This window comes from Chrysemys picta, chromosome 1 (assembly GCF_011386835.1).
Source record: "Chrysemys picta bellii isolate R12L10 chromosome 1, ASM1138683v2, whole genome shotgun sequence".
Taxonomy (NCBI): Eukaryota; Metazoa; Chordata; order Testudines; family Emydidae; genus Chrysemys; species Chrysemys picta.
Window position 1 is genome coordinate 339323663 of NC_088791.1, and position 14156 is coordinate 339337818.

The 14156-nt window shown below is 52.1% G+C and overlaps 1 protein-coding gene across 2 annotated transcripts in view; it reads right to left on the bottom strand.

Moving 5' to 3' along the window:
- CAPN5 (calpain 5) overlaps nt 1-13861 on the bottom strand; it is a 128881-nt gene extending 115020 nt beyond the window's left edge. Inside the window, exon 1 of one of the 2 annotated variants that reach the window (XM_065581745.1) lies at nt 13702-13861. The gene's annotated coding sequence lies outside the window, so the exon portion shown is untranslated. The remainder of the gene's footprint in view (nt 1-13701) is intronic. The other variant, XM_065581746.1, reaches the window with a different exon arrangement.
- Nucleotides 13862-14156: the final 295 nt, after the last annotated feature.

Genomic DNA, 14156 nt, shown 5'->3' on the forward strand with positions numbered 1-14156 from the left:
GCGGGAGCTTGGCATGGAGCGTAGCTCTTCCCCCTGAATGCCCAGGGAGCAAACACTCTGCCTAGCTCCCCTAAAGCCTGGTGTGACGGGAAGGGTCCCTCTCCTTCCTGGCTCCACTCCGCTCACCCCAATGGAGAGGCCATAATTTGCCCATCTCCGATGACCGTTTCTCTTTGCTGTGCACAGAAGCTGCACATACAGCACACGCGGCCTCGAGGGCTGCTCCAAAGCATTAAGCACAGATCAGAACATGGGAGAAGCTGTTATGATCCCCCCCCCCGCCCATGACTTTTGATCTAGCGCTCAAGGTGCAGCATACAACCAGTAAAGAAAGATCTATTCCTGAGCTCTGCAGAGGGATAAACCCCCCTTGAAAAACACACTTCTTGGCGTATCAATTGCTCATTTCCTCCCTCTGTGCTCTCGGTGGCCCTGACCCACTTGCTTCATGGCAAGCCAGTTAATAATTACAAGCAGGAGCTGTGAAAGAAAGAGTGAGCCCATGAAGCACACATTTGGAGCATGCCCGTAACTCCCCAGGGCTTGTAACAAATCACAGCGCTGGTAAATTACAGGAATCTTCTTCCAGGCCTCACCGTACAGACACCGAGACAGTCCCTACCCCAGAGAGCTTTCAATCCGGTTTGAGACAAGACACGAGGGAGTGTCACAAACGAGCATTTGGGTGATCATTATATTCTGGGAGGGAAAATGGCTGGGGACTCTGACCTGGAGGGTATTCAGACCCCCTATATACAAACATCTCTTCCCATCAACGTTCAGATTGCCTGGATACGCACACCCCTTCTCCACCCAATGACGCCCAAGACCAAGAGGAAAAGGCCTTTGAGTCTCTTTTCTGCGCTGGGGTAATGGAACTGTGATACTCCCAGAGTCTCTGTTCAGCCCTAGGTTCATGACCTAAAGAGCTTATGGTCTAAATCATTTGGCATCTGGCAGACCTAATTACTTATTAGCCTATTGTAAGCACTAGCCATCCCCTGACTCATGATTTCCTTTGCAGTGGCTGTTTCCCAGGAACTCCCTGTTAGTACCCACATGGGTTACCCTTGGCAATACATGTTGTCCTTGTAGGTGTGGGCTGAACATACACTTGTGTTGTCTACTGCAAAAGAATCTCCCATTAAAACTAATGGAAAGAGCCTCATTGTCTGCAAAGGGAGCAGGACTGGGCCCCTACACAGTAACACCAGTCCGGACCAGTAGTTCCCAACCAGGGGTACGCATACCAGGGGTACTCGGAGGTCTTCCGGGGGTACATCAACCGGCTTCATAATAAGCACTAGCGAAGTCAGTACAAACTAAAATTTCATACGGCTTGTTCATACTGCTCTATATACTATACGTGGAAATGTAAGTCCAGTATTTATATTCCAGTTGATTTATTTTATAATTATATGATAAACATGAGGAAGTCGGCCATTGTTCAGTAATAGTGCGCGGTGACACTTCGGTATTTTTGTATCTGATTTTGTCAGCAAGTAGGTTTTAATGTCAGTGAAACTTGGGGGTACGCAAGGCAAATAGCCTCCTGAAAGGGGTCCAATAGTCTGGAAAGGTTGAGAGCCACCGGTCTAGACATTCGACACGTGCCTCAATTCTCTGAATGGCACGAGGGCAAGGGGAATGGTTCAGGTTGGGCGGGAGAGTTTTTAGTGGAAGTAATGGACTTTGGGGACCAGGACTGAGAGGTCTGGGGTTCAGATAACCGAAGTTTCACTGTTCCAGAGAATTCCTAGCATAGATAAACTATAGCACATGGCTACGCCCATACTCCAATTGCCGTTGGTCCCATTATTGTAACAATCATTTATAGAGCCGTAAACATGCATGCTGCTAGCTCAGTGCCAAAGAGATCATAGATCACTGCTTTATGATCACAACACTGAAGAGTTGATAGGACACATTAATGGCCACTACTATGGACAGCATTTGACACATACCACACCACGGCACTTCCTGATACAAGGAAGTTCTAGGCTGTCTGCAGACTCAGGCAGACGTCCCTGCCGCAGGTCACATCATGAAGGCTTTCCTTGAAACTCCAAAGGCTAGAGAGAGTTTCATTCTCCTTTCAAATGAAAACGGAGAGAAGGAAGACCAAGCTGTCAGACTCATGGGGAAGCACTTGCCCAGCTCAACCTTTAGTAGTGACTCATTGCCAAGTGCCAACATAGGCTTGGCGTATCTACAATGGGTGCAGTCCCCTAATTAAGAGTTGATAGCTATGTAAATTGGCTTAATCACCATGGTGATACGTGCTCTGTCTATCCGGCTCTGCATCCTTGCAGGACTGCCCTCAGAGGTTTTCCTCCTCACCCGCAGGTGTGGCAGGGCCATGGATTTTTTCCCCATTGGTTAAATTATGCAGCACTATAGACCCACGGAGGTGCCCAGGTCACCTCCGGTTCAGGACATTCCCAGAGTTCCAGGATCTTTGCATCCAGGGTTTTAGCTCAACCCTCATAGACTAGTCACAAAGTCCACATCTAAGGCTCTCCCCCAGCGTTTGAGGATGTTCTGGCTCGCCCAACAACTCTAGTGTAAAACCTCCCCCGAGCCAGGCCCTCGGTGAGAGTCTGCTAGATACAGAGTAGACTCTCAGGGAGGGCCTGCAAAGTACATAGCCCCAGCCCATGTTTCCGGGCTGACGAGTTCTTCCTGCCCTTTCCGCACTCCACAGCTCACACCATGCTGGACGGCAGTGCCTGCATTCCCACTACGGAGCCGTGCATTTATCCTTTGGCCGCCCCCGTCAGGATGGAGGGAGAACGTGCCGGGCTGAGGAGAGAGTCTGAGGATCAGAACCGATCACGTTAAGGCCACATGTGCAGGTGCATGGCACGGAAGGCACACCAGGCCCTGCCTATGAGATGCAATGGGGGCATGCCCTTGGTTGTGGCTGGGGGGCATCTACAGCAAAGAGCCGCGCCGCACGCGGTGACTCATCGTTTTGGGTATGGGCCGCACAGGACCCTGCCACGGTTTCCCTTACCCACGCACAGCCCACGTGGGCGTGGCCACATGCCCTCCACTAGGATTCGTGGGCGTGGCAGGCGCCATGCCCCTGCCCAGGGTGCAGCGTGGCGGGGCATTTTCCTGGAAGGGTTTGTTGAGGCTTCTCCTTAGCATTTCCCTTCAACATGGCGGCCCAGAGCAGCACGCCTGGGCTTTGCTAGCTGCTAAACACACCCACCCTGAGCTGTACATCATGGCAAGGTACTGGCCAGCTCTTCCCTTTCACTGTCTCTTCCGATGACAGACGCTCACTTTACAGCAACTCTGGGGCAACTTTAGTGGAGCAGAACAGTCACCTACCTGTTCTGGTGCCACTGCCCCTTTATAAACCCTCCTCTGTTCGCTCAGGTAACTCCTCGTACAGAGACTTTAACCACATAGCAGCAATCCCCCTGCAGGCCTTGTGCGCTAGTCACCTCCCTGACAGCCACACGGCACCTTGCTCCCACGCGTAACTAGAGAGAGAATCAGGCCTCGAACAGTTACTCAGGCGACAGGCTGCTTCTCACAGACTTTAAGGCCACAACCGACCATTGATAATCTAGTCTGACCTCCTGCACGTTGCAGGCCCCAGAACCTCACCCATCCCATTCCTGTGATAGCCAGAGATTAGGGACTGAGTTACTGAAATCCTCAGATCATGATTTATAGATATCAAGTTACAGAGAATCCACCATTTGCACTAGTTTAAACCTGCAAATGACCCAGGACCACGCTGCAGAGGAAGGTGAAAAACCCAGGGTCTCTGCCAATCTGACCTGGGAGGAAACTCCTTTCGGATCCCAAATATGGAGACCAGTTAGACGCTGAGCATGTGGGAAACGCCCAGACGACAGATACCTGGGAAAGAGTTCTTTGTAGTAACTCAGAGCCCTGCCTGCCCCCCCACCCCCCATCTAGTGTCCCATCTCCTGCCATTGTGAATAAACTTTACAGGTGGTGTTAAAAAGATTTATCCAGGACTCCACAGGAGTCTTATCCCTGTGTGGATAAGAAGCAGCCGTCTGCATGGGCCAGGGTGAGGAGGGCTTAACTCAACATATTTCAAAGACTTCTGCTAATCTAAAGCAATTTAGCATAGCCAGTACCTCCTCCCACCCCTAGTGAAGTCAGCAGAACATTTTACAGAATCTCGAAAGACCCACAGCGACCTACAAACAACAAAAGCAGAGACAGACCTGAGCTACAAACTTGGGATCCACCTGTCCTAAAGCTTGGGAGTTCGTTTGGACCAAGGGTTTGGGGTCAGGCTGATCTCTGAGCAATAGTTCCTATGGGTCAGGAGTTCCCCTCACAACAGTCCCTAAGAGAGGAAAAGAGGCCTTGTAGTTCAGGCACTGGACCCGGTCCAGGAGACCTGGGTTAAATTCCTGGCTCTGCCACAGATTCCCTGTGTGACCTTGGGCAAGTCACTTAGGTTATGGCCACACTGCACACTAAGCCCGGGCTCTGACTCAGGTTTGAGCCCACGCCCCTTTTCCATCCACACAAATGAGTCTGAGTCAGGCCAGCGAGCATTCAGGTCCTGTGTCCTAAAACTCTGCTAGGGGCGTGGATCAGCGCCCAAGTCCCACTGTGACTCGGGTCCAAACCCTGTCATTTTGCAATGTGGACACAGCTCACACCACAGACCTGAGTCGGAAGATCTGCATAGTCAAATATGGACGTATTAGTACGGCTGTGAGGCCCTAGTCCAGAAATTGTAAACCCAGATTTACAAGCCAGTGTGGACACTCCAGCTCGGGTTTGGGAGCACAAAAGTACAAGTCCACAGACCCGGGTGTACAGCGCAGTAGATGTACCCACAGTCTCGGGGCTTGTCTGTACAGACTCTTCGCTCATGGCAAGCTGAGGTTGTAACTGCCTTGCCCTGGGCGTCTGCTGTGAACTTGAAGTTCCCTAGTGCAGTTTGGTCCACTCCTGTTCCCAAGTAGATCAAAGTGCACGAGGGAGCTTTCAGTGCGTGGCAGCAGGATCCACGACGTGACCCTGGACACGTAGTGCATGGCAAACTAGTGCGAGGTAAACTGACACCCCAGCTTGCCACAAACAAAAGTTTGTATAGACAAGCCCTCAGACCCTGAGGGCATGGCTGCACGGCGACAGAAGACCTGTGGCTGGCCCTGGTCCCCTGACTCAGGCTGGTGGGAGGGTCGGGGCTGCGGGGCTATAAGACTGCAGTGTAGACATTCAGGCTTCCCCCTCGCAGGGTCCCAAAACCCGGACATTTTATAGTCTCCCAGCCCAAGCCCCAGGAGCCCGAATCAGCTGACTTGGGCAGCCGTGAGCCATACCGGGGCTCCTTCATCACACTGTAGACCGTACCCTCTGTTCCCCACCCGTAGAATGGAGATAATACTTCCTATGTCTGTTTGCACTGTCACCTCTCCAGGGTCTCTTACTATGTGCACTTACAGCACTTAGCACAATGGGGCCCTTATCTCCGCCGGGGCCCCCATCTCCGCCGGGGCCCCCTGCTTCTACCATAACACAAAGAAACACAAGAAGCCCTGCTGACAGTCCTAACAGGCTGCGGGAGGGTACTTAGGTTATCTTCCCCTTGTCGGGGGCGTGGAGAACCCCAGCTACAGCTCTTTTAAACAAAGGAACCAAGGTTTCCTCAAAAAGCAACAAAGAGTCCTGTGGCACCTTATAGACTAACAGACGTATTGGAGCATGAGCTTTCGTGGGTGAATACCCACGTCGTCAGACACATGTGACTAAAGGTATCCTCAGTGGATGCTGACAGGAATTTACACCTTCTCTCAGTGGGGGAAAAGGCCAGAGAGTGTCTCTAAGCACCCCATGTGCCTGCAGCATCCCTACAGAAGACAAGCAAGTCACAAGGATCCCCTGAGACTTACCCGTGACAAGTTGGAGAATTTCACTTCCCCAGGCACTGGAGAAGTTTGCTTTTGATTACAACAGCCTCTCTCATGACCACTAATTCTGTTAACTCCCCCCACCATATAAATGTCACTGGAGTAACAGCACCTTGCTGTGAGACACGGCCAAGAAGAGTCTAGGAAACAATCAGCCGGGCAGCTTCATAGCCGCACGGGCTGATACTAGACCCCAGCAACAGGTGCAAGGCACCTGGGCACCTTGCATAAGGGCTTGATCTTGCAACCTTCACCTGAGCAAGCCTCCCACTCACTTTGATGGGAGTTGTACTTGCATAAGAACTGCAGGATCAAGCTCTTAATTGCTTATTGGCTGCTTTGTAAGCCAGCCGGTACCCCCTGGAGCACTGTTCACACAGCCCTAGAAAACTGGTAAAACCAGCTCTGCGCAGCCTGACTGTGCTGGGCTTTCCGGGACAAGGCCTTGCTAAGGAAGGCGTAGCTGTCAGAGGGTTTTTCTTGGGGCAAGAAGCTGCTGTTGAACGCCTGGAGGGGCTGAATATATATATATATATTTTTAAAGGGATTCTCTCTGCCCTACAGTGGGAATGAGGATGGGGACAGAACAGATCAGAAACTTTCAAGCAGCTGAGGAAAGGAAGGCCAAAGATTGTGGGTAAAACAGAACCAGCTGTGTCCTGTATCCAGCCCTCAGACCAGACCCTTAGAAACAGTTGACTCTGGGACCACACAGGCCTTGTCTTCACTGCTCAGAAAGGTGTGTGCTTTACCTGGGGGGAGCTAATGCCTGTGAGCCATCTCCAGGTGAAAACACATGGCGACAAGGCATTTTAGCTTAATGCAGGGTAACGAGGCAGGGTCAGCCCTATACCCGTCAGAGGCTGAGCTCGCCTAGTTGCCCCACAGGAGAACACACATGCCTTGTCTCCATCATGTTTTCACTTCAGGCTCACTCAGGGGCATTCGTCACCCCCACACGGAGCACACACCTGGCTCAGCAGCCAACACAAAGCCACACACTAGGGTGTCTTAATCACAATTGGATGGTCATTGCATTACACTGTTATTATACTACCTAGCTGTCATGTAGCACTTTCCATCCAGTGATCTCAGTGCAACAAAGGTCAGCATCATTATCCCTATTGTACAGATTGGGAAACTGAGGCAACTGGTGGTGAATCGACTCACCTAATATCACCCCGCAAGTCATTCGCAGAGCTGGGAATAGCACCGAGCTCTCTCCTGAATCCCAGTCCGGTGCTCCATCCACTATGCCGCATTGCCTCCAACAGGGCAGAGTTAAGGTTTTTTGGGTCCTTACTATGAATTCCTTTCCTGAGCATAGTTGGATTGCTTTTAAGTGCAACTCTAACTCTAAATTTCCTGTGTTTATAATTCTTAGTTTGGGGATAATATCGCTGCAATGTTTCTTCACCCTTAAGTTATTGATACACACACTGAACCTAACTCCATTTGAAGGTAATCTTTCTTCTGGGAATCTAGAGAGTTACAGTTTACATGGTCCTCCCAAGTAACAACAGGAAAAAACCCTCTCTGTTCCTCAACGGCAGGTCACAAACACACGGCTCTCCTCCCTTGACACTACTAAGGAGAGGGAAGGGCTTTCCCAAATTACCTGAATGCCCTCTCCTGGCCTGGGTACTCAGACACTGTGCCACAGCATTAGGACACTTGGTGAAGAAATAGGTTTAGAGTTACACTGCCTGGAATGCTTAAAAGGAGCAGGATATAATTATATGGTGGGATAATACATGGCACAAGTAATAAAAATTCACCACCTCTGGGCGTATCAGGGGATAGAAAAAGACATTACATCGCATGATGCTTTCTAGGGGGAAAAAGTCAGTGTATTATTATCATAAACCACCTATAATACACCATAAATATACATAGCACATTTGCTCCAGAGTAGACCAAGGGCCCAGTCCAACTTCCATTGAAGATAACTGGAGTTGGATCATCCAACAAACAGGTCCCATGCCCAGATCATCATCCAGCTAGACCCCTGGTGAGTATGACTAGGCCTTGCAAAGGTATCTTCTCTAGCCCTAAGGATGCAGGCTCCCCAACCCCACAGTAATTCCAAGACAGGTGCAGTGATTTGTAGCAGCAGTTTAATAAAAACCAGAGGGCAAGTGTCAATCCACATCGCCAAGGGGAAGGCTGGGAAAATAACAAGCTACATCTAAAGGGAAAGAAAAAGAAATCCTAGTCTCTTCCCAATAAAGAAAATCTTTTTGGGGGCAGGTGGAGAAAACCCCCTGCTGAAGAAAAGGGGTGGAGAAGAGCTAGGTCAGAAGCATGAAGGTAGTAATTCCTGGTTTCATTGTAGTCAAGGGGAGTTCCCCATATCCTGAGGCTGGAGAATCAGGCCTATTGTTTAACACAATGACTCTACTCCAGCAGAGGTTTGCTTTAGATTTAGCACAAGGTCAGTATTAAAGTGGCCCCAGTTACACACACAGCAATGAGGTGAATCAGAAAACAGAAGGGCAGGAAAGGGCTAACTTTGCTGCAGTGGGGAACGGGAGGGATGGGACACACACAGAATCTCAGCTAGTGCAAATCAAGGTAGCTCCAAAGAACTCAATAGAGCTGCCCCCATTCTCCCCTGGTGCAATCCTGGCCCACTGTCTCTAATCAACTGGAAGTGCTTGAGTCAGGGTAGTGGGAGCAGCTCTCACTGCTGCATCCATGCACTGTCCGGGCCCCTAAAGCTATGTCTACCCAGGGATAAAAACTTGCGGTTGGCCTGGGTCTCCTGAGGCCTGGACTCCAGGGCTGAAAAATCACTGTGTAGATGCTTGGGCTGCAGCCTGAGCTCTGGGACCCTGCGAGATTGGAGGTCTTTTATCCCTGTGTAGTAGATCAGGCCTTCTGCCGCCTCCCGTGCTCCTAGGTCTTCCCACAAGACTTTGGGATGCTGGGGAGAGAGCCTGCCCTGTGACACCAGAGCACAAGAGAAGGATGTTCAGGACCCCATCCCCAGGGTCATATCCTATAGGATGCAGTTAGAGGAGGCTTCTTCTTGAGATAGTCGTAAGATGTGAGGAGGGGCTGACAGCACTAGAGTTGAGGGGGGAAGGGAAGAGGCTGCCCGCTATCCCCCTGCTTGAGTTAAGGGATTTGACCCTGGGGACTGCACCCTCAGAAAGTTTGCGGATGACACTAAGCTGGGGGGAGAGGTAGATACACTGGAGAGTAGGGATAGGGTCCAGAGTGACCTAGACAAATTAGAGTATTGGGCCAAAAGAAATCTGATGAGGTTCAACAAGGACAAGTGCAGAGTTCTGCACTTAGCACGGAAGAATCCCAGGCACTGCTACAGGCTGGGAACTGACTGGCTAAGTGACAGTTCTGCAGAAAAGGACCTGGGGTAGACAGTTCTCAGGGAATGAGGCAGGGAATCCTGGAAATAACCAGCTGTGAGCATGCAACTAGAGATTGTATGGTAACTAACATGCACCAGTGGCCAGAGTTAGGGTTGCACTCAAAAGTCAGGGAAGGACAATCTGAACATTCTCGTAGGGCCCGACCTAAAGCCTCAGAATCTATCAGGCTCTTAATGTGAGGAGGTTTTGTTGATTTTCTAGGTCAGTGGTTCTCAAAGCCTGTCCGCCGCTTGTTCAGGGAAAGCCCCTAGCAGGCTGGGCTGGTTTGTTTACCTGCTGCGTCCGCAGGTTCGGCCGATCGCGGCTCCCACTGGCCGCGGTTCGCTGCTCCAGGCCAATGGGGGCTGCGGGAAGCAGCGTGGGCCGAGGGATGTGCTGGCCGCCCTTCCTGCAGCCCCCATTGGCCTGGAGTGGCGAACTGCGGCCAGTGGGAGCCGCGATCGGCCAAACCTGCGGACGCGGCAGGTAAACAAACCGGCCCGGCCCGCCAGGGGCTTTCCCTGAACAAGCGGCGGACCGGCTTTGAGAACAGTTCTAGGTGTTCTGTTATTTTACAAAGAGGTAAAATCAAAGCCGTCCCTTAGCTAGGCGATGTGGCTGGATATCGCCCGGGTGACAGAAGTGAAATTACATTTGCACGATGCGAAGTCAGAAATGTAATATGCCTTGAGCAGAAAGCTTTCCAAGGTGCCCTTCCCTTCATGGAACATGCCGACCTTTATGCTCCAAAAGTGTGAATTTTCCTGCCTTCACAGATGTAAAGGGTCTCCTCCTAAACCGTTTCATGCATGCACAGGCAGGCCCACAGGACCAGCAGCAGGAACGTGGAAGATCAGGGTTGATTGCCTGGTCTGCTACAAACGTCCCGTGTGATCTTGGGCATGTCACCTAGCCTGTCTTTGCTGCAGTTCACCCCCTGTAAAATGGGGATAACAGCACTTCCATAACCTCACAGGGGTGTTGGGAGAATGAATGCATTAAAAGATTGTGAGGCACTCAGATACCGCAGTGATGGGAGCCATATGACAACCTTAGATAGATGGGCAGTTCAGGGACTCCATATTCAATTCTGGTATAATAGCACCTCTGACTGCGCTTGCTACTGTAAAAGCCAGGCACAGACTAAATAATTTGGGGAAAAGGGCAACAGCTGGGTAGTGGTTTATCTAGCACAGGAACCTCAGAAAAAATGCTGGGGAAAGTCAATGGGGTGGGGAGGCCATTGCTAGCACAATACAGTCCTGGCCCAGCGGCCTAGCAGACCGTTGATCGGTCTGTGGGAAGTTTCACTTCGTCACCATCCAGATGGGCTACCTCAAGAATAACCCAGCCCTGTATTTTCAGTTTCACTTCTGCTGTGCCCTTCGTCTATGCAGCTCTCTGGCAGAAGAGAGTGGAGGAGCAGAGAAAAGGAGTCTGGACAAACAGCGCATGTTTCAAAAAACAACTACTACCCTACTAGTCAAACAAATAAGAAGCATGCATGTAATATGTGCATAGCTAGAGAACAAACACATAATATACTGGTGTGTGTGCATGCAAGCATGCACATGCACACACACTGCTGCCCTCTACAGCACATATTTATAACTATTCAACTTTGGGTCATAGATCCTGTACTGCTAAAGGCTAATGGAGATTCTCCTTTAGCTCAGCTGAGTGCTACAAAGTACACCAACTGCACCTCTTCCAAGGAACAGTCCTGCAAGGTGCGAAGCGTAATCGCCTCCCTGGAGGGGCCGTCAACAGGGATCAAACCTTGGATCTTTAGCTTCAGAGCACAGATTCTACAACTTAAGCATAAGGACTAACTTCATTAGCTGTGAACAGCAGTCAGTGGCCTTTCTCTGTAGATCTGCCACGCAGCTGGACAGACACACATCTGGCCAGCATGCTACACTGACTGCCCACCCACAGAAGTTGATAGGAGCCAAGGGAGCTCTGCACCTTCCCAGATCAGATGCCTGGTTCTTAGCTCTTTGCCAACTCTTTTGTCTTTGACTTTCCATCATGACTGCCACCAAGGGTCCAATCCTGGGATGATCTGGCTGTAGGCCCTAGCAGCAGGTGGTGTTACTTGTGCACGTAATTCCAGCCGGAGTCATCTGTTACCTAGAGAGGGAATTCGCCTTGTGCTGACTCAAGCACAAAAAGTCAGCCACATAGAAGATCGCTATGCTAACAAGCACCAGCACATACAGCAAGGCTCTCTGAAATCACAATTGGTTACACAACCGTGTAGCAATAAAAATCGGGCAGCTGGAACACCACCACCTGCCGGATGAAACACCAGCTCAGCCATGTGGCGACACACAAACACGCCCCTGCCCCTTTCCGGAAACGTACCTCTTTTCAGAGTGGTCCACAACCACTTTCCCTGTCCTCCTCCCTACTCCAGCCAGACAGATGCAGCAAGAAAAAGCAGCCAGAGAATTTAACAGGAATTTTCCTGCTCACTGCCCTGCTTTTACCTCTGTTTCATGGCTTATTATTCACCTCCACCCCATCCCCAAACAAACCGCTTACTTTCTTGCACCACAAGGCTCAGAACACCGAGGAGCGAATACTACGGCACCCCCCCAGTGAGGCAGTCCTGTTCTCGGTGATAAATCTGAGTGCCAAACATATAAGCCACACCCATACCCCCCTTCACCACATGCAAGGCAGGTAAATTAGCTGTGTGCATTGTGCCTGTGATCCCGAGAGAGCGGGCATCGTATCTGGCTCCTAGAGGTCTAAGGGGAAGTCTATCCGAGGCTTTTTTGCCAAAAGTTTCCCTCTGGCTCAGCTCACCAGCAGTAGCAGGGTTGGTGCAGACTCCAAGCAGCTCTTGGCTTTTTAACGACAGGGGCCTGACTTTCAGGGGTGTCCCACACCTGCAGCTCCCACTGACGTCAGCTGGAGGTGGGGGTGTTCAGCACCGCTGTGAATAGACCCCTGGTCAGAACAGGTTGCAGCAGCAGGACCCATTGTTGCCCTAACACAGGGCAGTACATGGGGGTCTCTGGATGGGTATTTACATTCGGCTTTTTTGCCAAAAACGCCCCCCTGTCGCTAGCCGCGGCGCAGCGCCACCATTGGCAGAAGTGCAGGTGCCCCCAGTGACACAGGGGCGCCCACACAGCAAAAAACGACTGGCGGCAGCAAATCTCGGAGCCCGATCAACTGACTCAGGCTCACGCTGCAGGGGTAAAAACAGCAGTGTAAGTGTCAGAGCCCGGAAACCCAACGAGCGGGGAGGGTCTCGGGTGTGTAGGGGTGTCTCTGCTGTGTAGACAGACCCATGAGGCTAAGGCCCCGATTCAGCAACGTACTTAAGCAGGTGCTTTAACTTGAAGCACATGAGCACTGTTGAGTTGAGTGGGAATACTCATGTTTAAAGTTAGGTGCTTAATTAGCTATGCCGTGTTCCTGAATTGGGGACCTCTGGAGGCAGGGGATTCTCATCAGCAGAGGGCCCTCAGCTCTGGGACCCCTCCCCCATCATCACCCAGAACTGCTGCCCCTCACCACTTTTGCCCAAGCATCATCTCCTTGTGTTCTGCAGTCCAGCTGGGTGTGGCTGGCATGGTGATGGCTGGTGCCTCCTGTAGGTAGTTGATACTGCGTTTACATTTGGAAAAGGCTCCTGCAGCAAGGCGTGCATATGAAATCCCTGTGCAAACACCAGCAAGGCACTTACTCCAAGTTCTCTTGCCCTGCATGTGCCTACGGTCTCAGGCTAAGGTGGAATAACCTGCGTTTTGATGGGGGGGTTCAACTGAAGACCCTAACCCAGCACCCGCCAGCCTGCCAGAGCCCAGAGAGGAGGCAGAACACCTGCCTGCATCTGAAGAAGTGGGTTTTTTACCCACGAAAGCTTATGCCCAAATAAATCTGTTCGTCTTTAAGGTGCCACCGGACTCCTCGTTGTTTCTGCTGCTCCCCGGGGCTCCTGCGGCGTGACAGGCACGCTGCAAACTTGGGAACACATGGAAACCCAACCTGAGAACCCACAACCAGCCACAGAAGAATAGACACTAGGCGGGGGGGAAGGGGGAGTTGCTCCCCTCCCCACTTGGAGCCAGGCAGGCGCCAGACTCCACATTTCTCTCTTCATTCGCCTTGAACACTGGCTCTTTTGTGGGAAAAGATCCCCCTCCCGCCACTTCCAGCCATATCCCCCGCAAGGCAGCCAGGCACCCCCTGCACCTGGAGGAGGATTTGTAGGCTGGGGGAGGGACACCCCATGCAAATGGGAACACGCTGGATCCTGCAGCAACCTCCCCCCCCTTCAATCTTCAGGCCACTTCCCCACTGCGGTGCCTTTGCCCAGCGAGGCGCTCGGTGCCTGGCCAGGGGCCCTGCGAGAGCAGAGCTCAGCCCGCCCGCGTTGGGCATCTCACCTGGTAGCTGGGCTCGTCCCGAGAGCGGCGCGCTCCGCAGCAGAGCACCCAGCGGCGGCCAGATGCTGCCTGCGCTCTGCCGCGGGGACGCCGCGTGCCCGCTCCAGGCAGCAGCACCGCCCCGCCTCCACGGGGAGGGGCTGCCAGGGGGGGTGGGGAGGCAGCTGCGCCTGCGCCGGCTGAGACTCAGTCCCAGGGAGGGAGCCTAGCCTGTGTGTGTCTCTCTCTCTCTCTCTCTCTCTCTCTCTCTGTCCCCAGGGAGGCTCAGGTGCAGCAGTGGGGGCTGGGACAGTGACCGCCCCCTTTTGCAGCTGAGCTGGGAGCTAAGGTCGCGAGTCTGGGGGGTTTAGGTGGGGGAGATGAACTGACACTTGATTTCAGCGAGGGTCCCACGTGAGATGCTCACAGGCACACTAGGGCAATGAGCTCTAGGTGCGATCTCCACAGCAGGGCGA